Raw genomic sequence first — 15,496 nt, forward strand, 5'->3', positions numbered from 1 at the left:
GGTCTCTGCAAGAGTTGAGTGAAGAATTCTTTGCCCATTTATGTAAATATGACTGTGCGTCACAAAGCGAGATGCTTCAACATTACTCATCGCAATGTGATATACACGTAGTTAATGGAACTGTGGTATTTTCTAGTGAGAATGATTTTTATAACTGGAAATCTAAGGTTGAAAAAGATCATCTATGCAAGTTTGTATGCAGCAGGGGTCATTGTGTTAGAGCTACAGATAACTGATCAAAATTGTCATTTCCACTGTCATCGTAATGGTGTTTATAAATCCAGAGGACAAAACGAGTGCCACCAGAAAATACTGGGAAGTGAAAAAATTGATGGATACTGCCCAGCCAGCATGGATGTCACATGTCATCCTTCTGGCAAAGTTAAGGTTTAATTCTGCAAAACGCACAGAGGTCATCAGACTTTCAAAATCAGAAAGGGACAAAATTGCAAGGAAAATATCACTGCAGATTCCCTTTGACTGCATGTTAGACTTTTTTAGGTCTTCAATTAAAAGCAGCGAATTAGAAAACCGCAATTTAATCTCAAAGAAATATTTTCACAACATAATGAGAGATTATAACTTAAAAGCCGAGGCAGTTAAACATCCGAACGACAGCACGAGTGTGGACTCTTGTGTGAAGGAAATGCAAGAAGCAGATTCTGTAGACTGGTTCTACAAACCTCAGGGAGTTAGTTTGGAAGCCCATCCACAGCTGCGTGAAGAAGACTTTGTCTTAATTATAATTAATGAGGCGCAGATTGAAATGTTAGGCGATTATGGAAATACAGTAATTGTATTTGCATGGACAGCACATATGGGCTTAATTCTTATGGATTTGAACTGACAACTCTTCTTGTGTTAGACGAGTTATCTCAAGACTTTTCTTGTTCGCTTATGTTTTCCAACAGAGGAAATCTTCCGATTAAGGAGATCTTCCTAGCAGTCGTTCTGGATACTCTCCTTGCTCCACTTTAACCACATGTACTTAAGTCTGACATGGCAGAAGTATTTCATAATGCCTGGTTGAAAGTTATGAAACCACCTCAACGTGAACTGTTCTGCTCATGGCATGTAGATCGAGCTTGGAAGAAAAATCTTTGCCAGATTTAAAGGATGTGAAAAAAAGCCGACATCTATAAAATCCTTAGAACGCTAAGGCAGGAGAGACATGAAGAGGTGTTTCGAAAGATGTTTGAGGCGGCTCTACACCTTCTGAAAGGAGATCCAGACACTGTAGAATTTAGTATATATTTTGAAAATAATTATCGGACATCTGCTCCAAGCTGGGCGTATTGTTATTGTCAACACTCGGGTCTCAATATGAACATGCACTTGGAGAGAATGCATGGAGTGATCAAACATATATATCTAAAGGAAAACAAGCCCAAACGATTACATATTGCCATCCATGCTCTAATGAGGTACCTAAAGGACAAACTCTACGACAGACTTATTCATCTGAATAAAAGTAAGTGACCCCAAAGCATTCAGCCATAAGGCCTCAAAATTGTCATTTCAGCTCGACCCTGAAGATGCAATAATATGACAATGTGTGGATAGTGCAGTCAAAACATTCCAACAAACTGTACGAAATAAGGCGAATTAGTGAAAGCCTGTGCAAATGCAAATTGTTTTGAACAGAGTGCGAGATATGCCTCCACACATTCACTTGCAGCTGTCCAGATTCAGCAATCAAATTCAACATGTGTAAACACATTCATTTGATATGCAGAATAGCACGTAGAGAGTCTTCCAGTGCAGCTGAATCTACAGACAATAATTTAATAATCCACGAGGCATCCACTACAGACCAACAACTTGCAATAATCCATGAAATACAATGCCCTGGTAGGTAACGTCCTGTGAGAGTAAAGCGAAGAAGCGGGGAATGTTGCTGGATAAATTCATGCACATCCTAAATGAGGCTGAATCTGACAAAGACTTAGACATTATTTACAAAAGACTGCAAAATTTATTGCCAACCATTCCGGCCCGTAAATCTGCATCTTTTTTTTTTTTGCTAGGGGCTTTACGTCGTACCGACACAGATAGGTCTTATGGCGACGATTGGGTTAGGAAAGGCCTAGGAGTTGGAAGGAAGCGGCCGTGGCCTTAATTAAGGTACAGCCCCAGCATTTGCCTGGTGTGAAAATGGGAAACCACGGAAAACCATTTTCAGGGCTGCCGATAGTGGGATTCGAACCTACTATCTCCCGGATGCAAGCTCACAGAAATCTGCATCTTCATTACCTCCAGTTTCACAAAAAAATCTAAATTTGAAGCTCAGAGAAGATTTAAGCCTATCAAGAAACCTCATAAAAAGACGTCATTATCCATCGCAAAGCCCACAGCCACAGGAGAACAAGACATTGCGATGAAATTACTGTTACCTTAATCTGAACTGCAGTGATCAATCATGGGTCTTCTAAACAGGATAGTAGGTGGTAAATAGCAATATTTATATTATAATTATTGGCAGGAGTGTACATCAAAATAATTCTGAACTAGCTACTAATAGACCGGTAATTAAGTTAGTGAAGTGTGTTGTTTGTGAATTTCCAAACTAACATTCATACATATAGTATAAGCTTGAAGTATGTCATCTGGAATCATCTTTCTTCAGTGGAGTTCATCAAACTGGAACTCAAATCCATGGTGACTAAATGTACGTCCTAATTTTATGATATTTATTTTTCATGGACTTGAAAACGCTTTAAAAATATAGTTAAGTAGTTAAAACTCTAGGTTATGAAGTTATACAAACATGTACGGCATCTGGAGGGACAGATTTTATTTGTACCATTGCTTAAGAATGAAGGAAATTCATACTTAAACGTGGCGCACTAAACAGCCTGCAAGTGCCACATCCACCGCAACAACTGACGTACGCAGTGTATAGTTTGTGAAACCGAAGAGATTTCGGCTAGGATGCCAGGTGCTGGTGAGCCCACGGCTAGTCGGTCTTGTTTGTAGATTAATTTGTCAAATGTGAAATAATTACTATTAATTAAAAGCTTCAGGATGGACATGAAATCATCTATTTCTAATTGACTTTATAAATATCACTATTTCTTGCATTGAATAGGCGGCTCCCTGTACCTAACTATTTTGAATGTAAATCTTGTTTCAATACAGAACCTAAAAGTGAAATTTTTGACATTAACATAGCCTACCAGGCAAAGACCTAAGCTCACCAATATACGAGCTTAAGAGTCAAAATAGGAAAATTGAGCAAAGACATAAATTTCATTAGAAAGTACATTACAAATAATGTGACCTCCAATTTTCTAAAGAACAATAAACGACATACTCTACCACACCAGAAAAAAGTACAGCAAAAGACAAATAAGTTATGGCTTCAAAATGAACTTAAATTTTTACATAAGGATAAATCATTCTTAAACAATCGCCTATATGAAACCCACCTCGAGACCACTAAGCTACTATCAGACGCGCAATGGAACATTTTTCAGGATAAAGTTTATAATATGTAAATTAACTGTAAATCATTTTTAAATTCCTGAATTCCTTGAATAATTTACGCATCCAAAGTTTTCGCCTGTATTTTTCGTTTAAAAAGTGTGTTAATTAAGTGAGAAAATATGGTATATACCTATTTTTGCAATGTACTGAAGATGATCCAGTTAGGATAGAAACATGTATAGATGTGACAAATGTGAAATTTAAGTTTTTAAATTCACATTAACCATAATGTATTGAATAAGCAGATTACTGTTCAACTACAAATCATTGTTATAGTGATTTAAAGAATATCAGAGTGTGTCTTAAGTGTGACCCTGTGGATACAACTGATATTCTCCCTGAAACAAGGTAAATAAATGCATAAAATATGTGTGTGTAAAGATTTCTGATCCATTCGTATTAAAGGGATTTTTTTTCTATTACCTTTACGTCGCACCGACACAGATAGGTCTTATGGCGACGATGGGACAGGAAAGGCCTAGGCATGGGAAGGAAGCGGCCGTGGCCTTAAGGTACAGCCCCAGCATATGCTTGGTGTGAAAACGGGAAACCACAGAAAACCATCTTCAGGACTGCCGACAGTGGGGTTCGAACCCACTACCTCCCGGATGCGAGCTCACAGCTGCGCGACCCTAACCGCACGGCCAACTCATCCGGTAAAAGTATTCTTGAAAGCACCGCTTCAGTTGCTGCATATAGAGAGATAGCCTTTGCCAGCACAGCTTGTTCTAACCAGATGCAGTATGTGGCTATATGTTGCCATTTTTTTCTGCAATAATTCTGATTCAGTTAAGTTGCGAATGAATTATAAAATTTGCTAGGCTGGACAGTAAATTTATGAAAATTAATTCAATTTATCATCTGCAATATGTCCTTCATTGATATTGATTAGTTGTAATATCACTTCATTTCATTTACTTTTTCTGGTTTTAAGTCTTAATCAGTTTTCCAGTCAATGATGCAGGTTGCATTAAAGATGTGCAAGTGGTATTCAACAAAAAGAGCGAGCAGCAGGACTTAATTTACATGAATCAGATTTTTTTCTTTTTGCTAGCGGTTTATCGTTGCATTGGCACATCGAAGGATTTTGGCAATGGAAGGATGGGAAACCTGATAGGACTGGAATGGTAGTGGCCATGGCCTTAGGGTACAGCTCCAGCATTTACCTGGTGCCAAAATGAGAAACCATGAAAAACTATCTTCATGGCTGCCAATGGTGGGATTTAAACCCACCATCTCCTGAAAGCAAGCTTGCAGCTGCGTGACCCAAACCGCAAGGCTCTCTCAGTAAATAAGATTTTGGCAAATAGCTGCTACAATAACGAAGTTGGAAGCTACAGGTCTACTAACGGTTCAATCGTTAGCAGTTTTTGAAGATGCTGAAATATCTTTACAATCATCATATGGGGAAGCAGCTGAAGATAAGCTTAAGTTCAAATCCTGATTTTAAGTTTGTCAAATTGATTTAAAAACTGTATTTTGGGGTGAAAATCCTGAAGATCTACAATTCAACGTCACACTGACCCAATTTCCTTCATTTAATATGCCCCTGACACTTCTTGTGATGCAGGAAGGTGATTTTCTGAGTTCAAGAATGTGCTGTCATGTAGACGCACGAGCTTGAATTACGAAAAATTGTGGGATTAGCAGTTGTATATACTGTATTTCCAACAGAAAATGTAACATACAGCAGGACTGAGTTTTTGCAGTGCATGTTCTGTTTACAAGCACAAACTTGAATAAAGAAAACAGAGAAATTTGTTGTTGCATGAAGTTTGAAAATAAAATCAAATAAACATAATGGAGAAATGAATTTTAAAAGACTCCTTTCTTTTTTTTACTTTACTGTGCATGTTTTATCATTTGATAGTGCATCTCATGCCATATGCCACAATGAGTAACATCCAACCAATAGGTTATCATGCATGCAATCACAGGCAATAATCACAAGGACAAGATTTTTATGCAAACACATGTTTTTGTAAAAGTTTGCCACATTGCTCAAACTCAATAGGTATTCATTTCATGACTTTCCGAGTCTAAATATACGTAGATGTTTAGTGCACATTTGCATGTTTCGGCCAGTTCTTAAGCAAATCCATGGATAATGCAGGTATGCCAGTATGGAGCGATGCTCGTCATGTTGTAAACGTTGCGTGTATTGAGTAACGAGCACTGCTCACATGGTACACGCATCTACTGACAGTTATAATCAAAGCTGTTTGTGTTATATCTCCCTGGGGTGGAAGACTTGAGCTTTTGAATGATATACCTTGATCCCAATTTTTGCTAGTGTTTTGTCACTGAAATTTAAGTGATATTTCAAGGAATGTTTATCTCTGTCACCAGGGATAAGCACTTTTTTTTGGCTGCTATCTGGTGACTACTATGTGCACTTCTTGCATTATACCCTTCTTTCCTCTCAGGGAAGAACCAAACTGTCTACATACCGGTAATCATAAATTTTGTCTATTCAGTGCTCTCATGAGACTCCTTTTTCCCTATCAACTGCTGTCTTTCATTCCATCGGTTGTGAGTGAAGATGATTTCCACAAGTACGTGCGTGTTATCGAGCGTAGAAATAGATGTTTTAGGAGAACAGTTGAATGATTCTGATGAAAGTTTGTTAGATCCAGATGGTGATTCAAGTGATGTTTATGACATCACTGTATGTGAAGTCCTTGATTCGGAATCAGATACGAGTGGTAGTGCACAGAATTGCAATGTGCATGTCACGGCTAATACATTTCAATGGTAGAACATGTCTAATTATGTGGGTCATATAGAACAGTTTATAGAGAAACCAGGACGTCAGAATGAAGCAGTTCGGGAATGTGATGGTGTGAAATCTTTAACAATGTTCTTTACGGATGAGTTAGTGGAACTAATAGTTCGTGAAACAAATATATATGCTGAGCAAAGTATCTGATCTAGGAGCTTATTCTTACCGCTTCGTTCCAGAACGTGGGATTGGAAACCAGTCGTGAAGGACAAGATATACGTTGTAATTGTTCTTTTTATGCTTTTGGATATAATACAAAAGCCTATGCTACGAAGTTATTTTTCTAAAAACTCTATTTTATCTAAGCCAATTTTCGGGACTTATTTCAATGGATAGATTTGAATCAATTAGTAATTTTATTCATTTTAACAACGAGGCAGTTGATACATATCAGGGATCTTTCAAACTTTTTAAAATTTGTCCGGTTATGTCCTACCTGAAAAATTAGTTCCAGACATTGTACTTATCAGAACAGAACATCACAGTTGATGAGTCTCTAATCCTATGGTGGGGCAGGTTGTCTTCTAGGCAATATATACCTATAAAATCAGCAATATCTGGTATAAAATTGTACGTATTATGTGAGGCATTTATAACACACACACAGGCAATGAACTTCTATTTGAAACAAGTATGCTATAGTTTTGTTGCTTGTGAAGCCACTTTTCAACAAAGGATACGTGGTGGATGAAAATATTTTATAATTCACCTGCTTTGGCTTGTAAGTTAAAATCACTGAAAACTGACTGTTTAGGAACTTTGCGCCTCAACAAAAAGGACATCCTGCAAGATGTGAACAACACAAAACTAAAGAAAGGGGAACTTATAGCTCGGCATACCAACTAGGATTCCATCCTAAAGTAGGATGATAAAGATGTTACAATGAATTCTACATTTCATTGGGCAGCAACCATCACAAAGAGCATTCAACTTTCAACCACCTTCTCTGACCTTTCTTCGAAATCATTACAGCTGTACTCCACAAGCGTGCGCTTAAAAACTGCATTCTTGTTGTTGTCACCGAGTTCATTTACGCTGAGGGAGGGTGGGTATCTAAGCTAGCTCAGGTATACATTATATTGTCTGGCTACATTTCACGGCATTGTTACAGCATAGTTGCCACTATAAAAAAATCAACCCATGTATTAAGGTAAGACAGGATCATATTTTCTAAATGAGTGGAATACATGTATTATCGAAATCCGTTACATAGTACCAAAGTGAAGTTGCTCTGAAAAAGCCTTGCATGAGTCTGAGAAAATTTAAACACCGCACTCAGAACTCTTCCCGCAGCACAGGATGACCGGGTATTTAAATCCACCATGCTGAGAGGTTAAGTATTTCATGTGAATGGAGCAAGTAATATAGTTTTAAATTTAAGTGCATGTTCTACTGTTATGTTCAGCCAGTAACCGCATTCTATCGCATTTCACGACTTTCGTCACTCTCAATCTTTCGTTTTCTTGGGACCAACTATGCCGTTTCGAGACAGCAGTGTACATTTTACAACATTTGACATTCCTCTACAGCAAGTGAGAAGGAAAAAATTGCAGCTGTGTTTAATGCTCTGAACGAAGGAGATTTACGGGGCTTTCCAAGCCTCCAGCTGGCTCACTATTTGTCCAGTGTGTTCAACTCAGGATACTGTTGCTGCCTTCTAGTGCTAGTATCTCAAGACAGATTTATGATGGGTTTAGTGAATCTGAGAGGATAATTTTGTGGCAGATGGTTCATTTTCAGATTCATAACAGCAGAAATTCTGTTTCATGACACCCAGCATGACACTCAGTAATGCCAACATACATTTTCTTCAGTCATGACACCCAGCATGACACTCAGTAATGCCAACATACATTTTCTTCAGTGAAGTGAAATTACTTACCAAGCCTGTACCCTCCAATTGTCCTCAATAGAATACATTATCCTCCTCCTCCTTTTGCTCATAATTCTTAAGCTGGGAACTATAGAGCAAGTGAAAGAATACAGCAGAAATTTTGTTATGGAAGTGCATAGGTGTAACTGTTTAGTGCCTCAAGTGTTGCTATGGCTCCAGGTAAATCCTCAAGACGCAATCTTCTTTATGTGGTGGACTAAAGGAAAATAATTTATTAGGATGGACGGGGAAGACATGTATTATGATTGCAGCCATATGATGAGTAAGTATCAGTGGAGAAGACCATGTGAAAGTGAAGCAATTCCAGCAATAGTGATAACCTTCTAGATGCAGGCACTTGAGTTAATGCCACCTGAATGAAATGAAGCCAGGTGACTGGAGTTCTGTATGATCACTAGATGTATCTACACCTTAAGTCAGAGGCGTTGGAATAGTAGTGGGCCACCCTCTATGGATCAGAGTGCTGGAAAAGCACAAGCAGGTTCTGTATGCTATGGAAACGAGAATCGCCAATGGAGCCCTGGACTAATATATAATTTGACCACACAAGGAACGATGATGTCCGATGGTGCCTGGGATTAGTGCCAATTGCAGAGGAAATATGGAAAGGCAGACTTAGAATGTATGAACATGTCGTTCACAGTAAAGTGTTCTGTAGTGAGTACAGCCATGCATCTGGAGCCTGAGGGCCTTTGGCAATTTCGTTGACAAACAAAACAGTGGATGGATTACATCAAGGATGACATGGAAAATGTGAGCATCACCCCAGAAGATGCGTTGATTTGGTCTGAATGGAGACTGATGTGCTAACAAGGAGGCCCGCCACTGTGTGGGAATAATAATAATAATAATAAGAAGAAGAAGAAGGAGGAGAAGAAGAAGAAGGAGGAGGAGAAGAAGAAGGAGAAGAAGAAGGAGGAGAAGAAGAAGGAGAAGAAGAAGAATAAGAATAAGAAGAAGAATAAGAATAAGAATAAGAATAAGAAGAAGGAGAAGAAGAAGAAGAAGAAGAAGAAGAAGAAGGAGAAGAAGAAGAAGAAGAAGAAGAAGAAGAAGAAGAAGAAGAAGAAGAAGAAGAAGTTGGCAACCGTTCAACAGAAAAATTTTACTTTTAATTTTATTTCTGGAATACGGAAACAAAACGCCATGTATTGTATGTATTATTTGTAGATCAAATGTTCAAAAAAAGTTTCAAATTGACCGGTATGTCACTTCGATTTTGCATATGGCAACAGTGCAAAAAAAAAGAACTATGCACTTCACAAGAGGTCCAAATATTCATCACTACTCGAGCACCAAACATATTTTTTATTATGATGATGATGATGATGATGATGATGATGTTGTTTGTTGTTTAAAGGGGCCTAACAGCTAGGTCATCAGCCCCTAATGGTATGAGATGCAACAAAATGACATGATAACTAAAACTTCCAAATATATCCACTGACTAGAATCTAAAATGAATGATGAAAAAATGACCATGAATCCAAAACAGTCAGTGGATCCAATTCATAATTTTTTTTATTTTCAGAGATAATGCCTGTGCAAAGGGTCGAAATTCCAGTTCACCGGCCCCTCATAATAGTAATCGCTGGTAAAGCAGAACCATGGTGTTCCTCCTATAATGGTACTAATAACAGGTAATGTAGACTCGTGTTGTTTCTCGCACGGTGGTACTAATCACAGGTAATCTAGACCCATGGTATGTCACACACAATGGCACCACTCCCAGGTAACACAAACCCACGGTGTTTCGCACATAAGTTTACTACGAAATGCAGGCCCATGGTGTTCCTAACAAAGTGGGACTAATCACGGGCACCGGTATTCCAGTAGTGTTCCCACATTGTGGAACTAATCACAGGCCATGTATACTCAATATATTGCTCACATAGTGGTACTAATTATAGGCAATGTAGACCCACGGTGTATCACACATTATGGTAACACCCACAGGCAAAACAAACCCATCGTGTTCCTCACATAATGGTACTCCTCTCAGGTAATGCAGACCCATGGTTTTCCTTACACAGTGGTACTAATCACGAACGACAGCCAAACCTGTGGTTTTTCTCACATAGTAGTACTAATTACAGGCAATGTAGACCCATGGTCTTTCTCATAAAGTGGTACTATGCATAAGTAACGCAGGCACATTCTGAACAAAGTGGAACCTACCGATGGAATGCACACAATGAAACTTACCACAAGCAACGCTCAGACCCGTAGTGCTCCTCGCACAATGGTACTGCTCCTATGTAACGTAGACCCGTAGTTTTCCTTGCAAGGTGGTATTAGTCACAAGTAACACTGACCCAGGGTGTTCTGCAAGTAACTGTACTAATCACAAGTAGTCTTACGGTTCTAATGTCATCATCCCTTGATTGCCCCTTTTAGTCTCCTCTTAAGACAAGCAGGGAATACCGTGGGTATATTCTTTGTCTGCATCCCCCACCCACAGAAGGGACTCTTTTTTAATGGGGGAGGAGGCGGGCCACGGTCTTTTTGACCGCAGCAGTATTTGTTTATTCACCAGTTGTTACGTAATTGTTGTATGGCTCTCCCACCTCAATCATATCCTACTAGGAGGTATTGGGTAGCACATACAGCATTTTTGATCCCACAGTTATGATTGTATTAATGCGGTGATTGAAAGTGTACATTAGCGGTGCTTTCGAACGTGCACGCCCTGTGGCGTACAGAGCTTTTGACAGTTGTTTTACTGCTTATCCCTGTATTTATGTTGTTTTGTTCAGTTAGTAGATTGTATCATTGACTTCATAATGGATAAGGAACAGGAAAGAATAAATAAACTTCTTGAGTGCGTTGAAAAGGAGTCACAAAATGAACCACTAGCAGGAACTACAACAGGGTTGACTACTCGCAGCACTTCACTGTCATCCTCAGATTCAGCTGATGTGTCAGTTTCTGTATTATGATTACTGGCCTCAAAAACTAAACATCTTCCTCTCTTCCCTCTTCAAAAACATCCATGGAATTTTCTCTGATAACATCTGCAAAAAGCCTACGGCAAAATGCGCCCTGTTCTTCTACTAGTGCCTTGTTCCATGTCTCCTTTTCAATGCTCTCAAGAAGTTTGTTTACTCTTTCCCTGTTCTTTCTGATCCATTATAAAGTCAAAGATACAATCTGCTAACTGAACAAAACAACAAAAATACAGGAATAAGCAGTAAAATAAATGTCAGGAACTCAGTACGCCAAAGGGACAATGTTGCTCAAATAAAACAGAAATCATCTGTACGAAGCACAAAAGAAATAACCCCCTCCCAAACAACATAAATAAACAAGTAAACGTATAAAGTGAGAAATATACAACAATGAACTGTGATTGCTCAAAGGTGCGGTCTTATTGCCCACGCACATCCTCTCATGTAAGTGCTGGCCACGTGCCCTCTCCCGGGTTAATGGATTTATGTGATGCATCGGTAGGAACTAATAAACCAATGGGAAAAATGAGCAATTCAGCACTACATGAGTTCCAGGACAAATATACAAAGAATGATGTCTCATACCCCTCAAATTTGCAGAAAAGTTATCTTTCGATACCATTTTTTTTTTGTAATTTACCATTTTAAAATTATTTACCTGGAAATCTAATTTGAAAACAAGAAACCTTTTTTGTGTGTGTTTTTGTGTGTGACTAAAGTAAAAATTCCAGAAATCTAGCTTAGACTTGTTAAATAAATTAACACTTTGCTTATCAAGTAATGAATAAAATTTGTGAGGATCTGGGAGACTCAAGCATACAGAACAACTGCAACAACTGACTTTGAGGGTTGATATGTTGCAAATGTGATTGTCGGCACTTAAGCGAGGACGAACCTAGAAGGCCCTACCTTGTGTGCAGTTAAGTTTTGTGTTATGCAAATAGCTTGTAGACTAACTTCTTTGATAATGGACTGCATGACAATTTTCAAAAACGGAATGCAAAATTTTTCATTTTGAAATTTATTTTCTTTTTTAACTTTATTTTTATTTCAAGTATCTTGTGGCCAAATTTAAAGAAGAAATAGAGTCGTACAGCTTCCGAGTGATGCGGCTCCATACATAGTGAAGGCTGGAAAAGCAATTAAGATATTCTACCCAATTTAAAACATGTTGAATGTCTAGCCCATGCATTGCATTATGTTACAGAAACACTACACGGAGTACAGCGACGTGAACATTTCGATCTCCTCCGCAAACAGGCTTACATTGTGACTGAAGCATGCCCTCATTCCTTGGTAGCATGAATACAAGTACAGTAAAATAATATTTAGATACTGAAACGTAAATTTGATATTGAAGGTCTTCCTGAAAACTCCTGTTCATGTTGCTGTGTTTAAAGCAAGCCTACCACATTTGGCTTTGCCACCATAGGCTGTTCTTACCAGATGGGGTACCTGGCTTAATGTTGCAATTTTCTACCGAGAGAATATTGACGCTGTGAAGTCAGTATGGAACCAAATTCCCTTTTACTGCATTATAGTCAGTTAAATATGATTCAACTTTAATCACTATATTTTGACAGTTTACCTGCCGATGATGCAGTCGGTGTAAGAGATGCACGAGAGTTATTCAGGAGTAGGAATCTGCAGCAATATCTAATTTACATCAAAATCACCTTCAGCAAATTGCTGGCAGCCACAACAAAGTTACAAGCCAAGGGTCTACCCACTTGTCTATTCATTGGCAGTTGTGGAGGACTTTTGTCTGGCCAGAGAGAAGGCATTACCTTCTAGTTGGCCTGCCCTCCCTTCGGGGAGGGGAATGAAAACCCTTCCTAGTTCCCAGGAGGACTTTCGAATGTTCCTGGAATCTCTCCATTTGAATGTGGATTTGGCCTTGAAAATCAAGCTACACAAAGTGGTAGATTCAAACCCATATCTCAAATTCATGTGTTCACCTGACACTGTCTCCAATTTTGTCAGTTAAGTTTGTGCATATCACTTCTTGTGACATGGAAAGATCATTTTCTGCTTACAAAAACATTCTTTCTGACCAATGTATAAATGTGATTGAAGTCACTTTGGAAATGGTAATAATTGTTCATTATGCCAACAGGAAAAGAAGTAGTTTTAGTTGTACATATTTGTTGTAATTTTGAACTTCATTGTGAATGTATTGGACATTTGGTACGGCAAGAAAATCTTGTCTTTAAAGATGACTTTTTCCTAGCTTCATATAGTAAGTTAACAAGAGTATGCACGGAGACACTATATTTTACGGGCAGATATAAGCATACACAGTAGTAGGGCATGATATGAATTACTATTCAACACAGTCACCAGTTTTGTCCAAGCACTTGTTCGAATGGTACACCAAGACATCGATGCCAACATGGACGAAATCAGCGTTCAGTCTCAGAAGCCACATCATAACAGCATGCTGAACAATGTACCGTCGTTGAATCACTTGAAGTGCTTCTTCAATGATCTAAAAAAGATTGAAATCGCTGGGTCACAAGGTTGGGGTTGTAGGGAAGATGGCCCAGATTGTTCCTCGCCAGAGAAGCAACAGTGAATGCTGCCCACTATTTGAAAACACTGGAGTGTTAGCAGGTAGCAGTTTGTGGAAAATGACTTGGAAAATGACGTGTTGCTGCACAACGCCAGACCACACATAGGCAACTGCGCACGTGAATTGTTCAAAGACATAAGCTTCATTATTGTTTCCGTATTGAACTGAGATCACAGAGATAGGTTATTTATAAGGTTCAACCTTTTCAATACAAATTATGTGTTTTAACATCTACACAACACGTAATTTGTATTGAAAAGGTTGAACCTTATAAATAACCTATCTCTGTGCACATGTATTGTTACAGCATTTCTAGTGGAAGTACTGAACCATCCTCCCCGAAGCCCTGCCCTGGAATGGCATGCAAGTGATTTTCATCTCTTCAGACTGTTGAAGAAACAACTGGGTGGTAAGCGATTCAACAATGATACAGCCATTTAGCATGCTGTCATGTTGTGGCTTCAGGGACTGGATGCAGATTTCTTCCATGCTGGAATTGGTATCTTGATATACATATGGAATAAGTACTTGGACCAGAAGGGTGATTATGCTGAATAGCAATACGTATCAGCATCATAATACTGTATATCCTTGTATCTGCCTGTAAAATAAAGCTTTCCGTGCAAGCTCTTGTTATGTTATTTTTTGAAGCTCCTCTGTATTATTGTTCTAAGAATCCTAACATTCATATAATTGGCCCCAGAAGGCAACAGGCTATCTCAGTAAGATAATGCAATATGTTCTCAGTCCTAAACTGCAATGAGATAGCTTGAGGAGTACTCAACATTCACCAACATGACTTGGCTCCAATGAAGTCTCCATTCCCCACACAGTGGAATCAAGTCTATAATCCAGCATCGACTGCTGCACAACTGTTCTCTCACTGGGCAGTAACATTATGTCTGCCACTGAAGAGATGATATTAGTAGAGAACTTAATTGATTTCCCAATATATTTTAATAAATCATTTTTGCTCCTTGTACTTCCATAAATGTTTTCACCACTGATATGACAAACATATTAGTGAGTGAAGAAGATGTACAAAGGAAGATTAAAAAATAAAAAGGAATTCAGGAAGTTAAGACTGTTGTTTCAATCTAATGAATGAAATTTCCATGTGACTGGATAGCAGGTATGAAATGTAAATTGATTTGTGCATTGGAATATATAATGAGCGAATGGTACAAGATTAACCCAAAGAACATCCAAATTGGAAGACCCCAAAACAACCTAATTTTAAATTGCCTAGGATTTGCTGATGACCTTGCTATCTTGTTCCACAATATTCAGGAAACCAGACAAGTTAAATCACTACAGGAAATAGCAAAGAAAATTGGTCTTGGAATATCTTTTGAAAAGACAGTAATCATGTTAACTGACCCACCACTCATAAGCAAAATTGCCATGGGAAACCAAGAAATCAAAATTGTAGATAAATGTAAATATCTGGCAGAAATCATAACATATAACCTCAACAAAAAGCCAACATGGCATACCAGAATAAATAAATTGACCAGAGCACAATATGTCACCAAGAAAACCTACAACAAAAAGGGCCCGTCAACAGCAACAAAATGAAAACACTACAAAACAGTCACTCAGCTAGAAATAACATACACAAGAGAAACCATCTTCAAAACAACTAACACTGCACAAATAGACAAAATACTCAAGATAGAGAGAAGAATCATTAGAACGTGCATCAACAAATTATAGCAAAGAGATGGACACTGGAGAGAAGCTTCTAATGAAACAGTCTACAAGTAAATAGAACCAGTAATGAGTACAATCAGGAAGAAACACATTTCATCGTT

At 38.4% G+C, this 15,496-nt stretch overlaps 1 protein-coding gene across 4 annotated transcripts in view; it reads right to left on the reverse strand.

Annotated features, from left to right (window-relative positions):
* Window positions 1-15,496, reverse strand: part of LOC136864571 (ankyrin repeat domain-containing protein 13D) — a 340,236-nt gene that overhangs the window by 193,598 nt on the left and 131,142 nt on the right. The gene's annotated exons all lie outside the window — the stretch shown is intronic.

The sequence above is a fragment of the Anabrus simplex genome, chromosome 2 (assembly GCF_040414725.1).
Source record: "Anabrus simplex isolate iqAnaSimp1 chromosome 2, ASM4041472v1, whole genome shotgun sequence".
Taxonomy (NCBI): domain Eukaryota; kingdom Metazoa; phylum Arthropoda; class Insecta; order Orthoptera; family Tettigoniidae; genus Anabrus; species Anabrus simplex.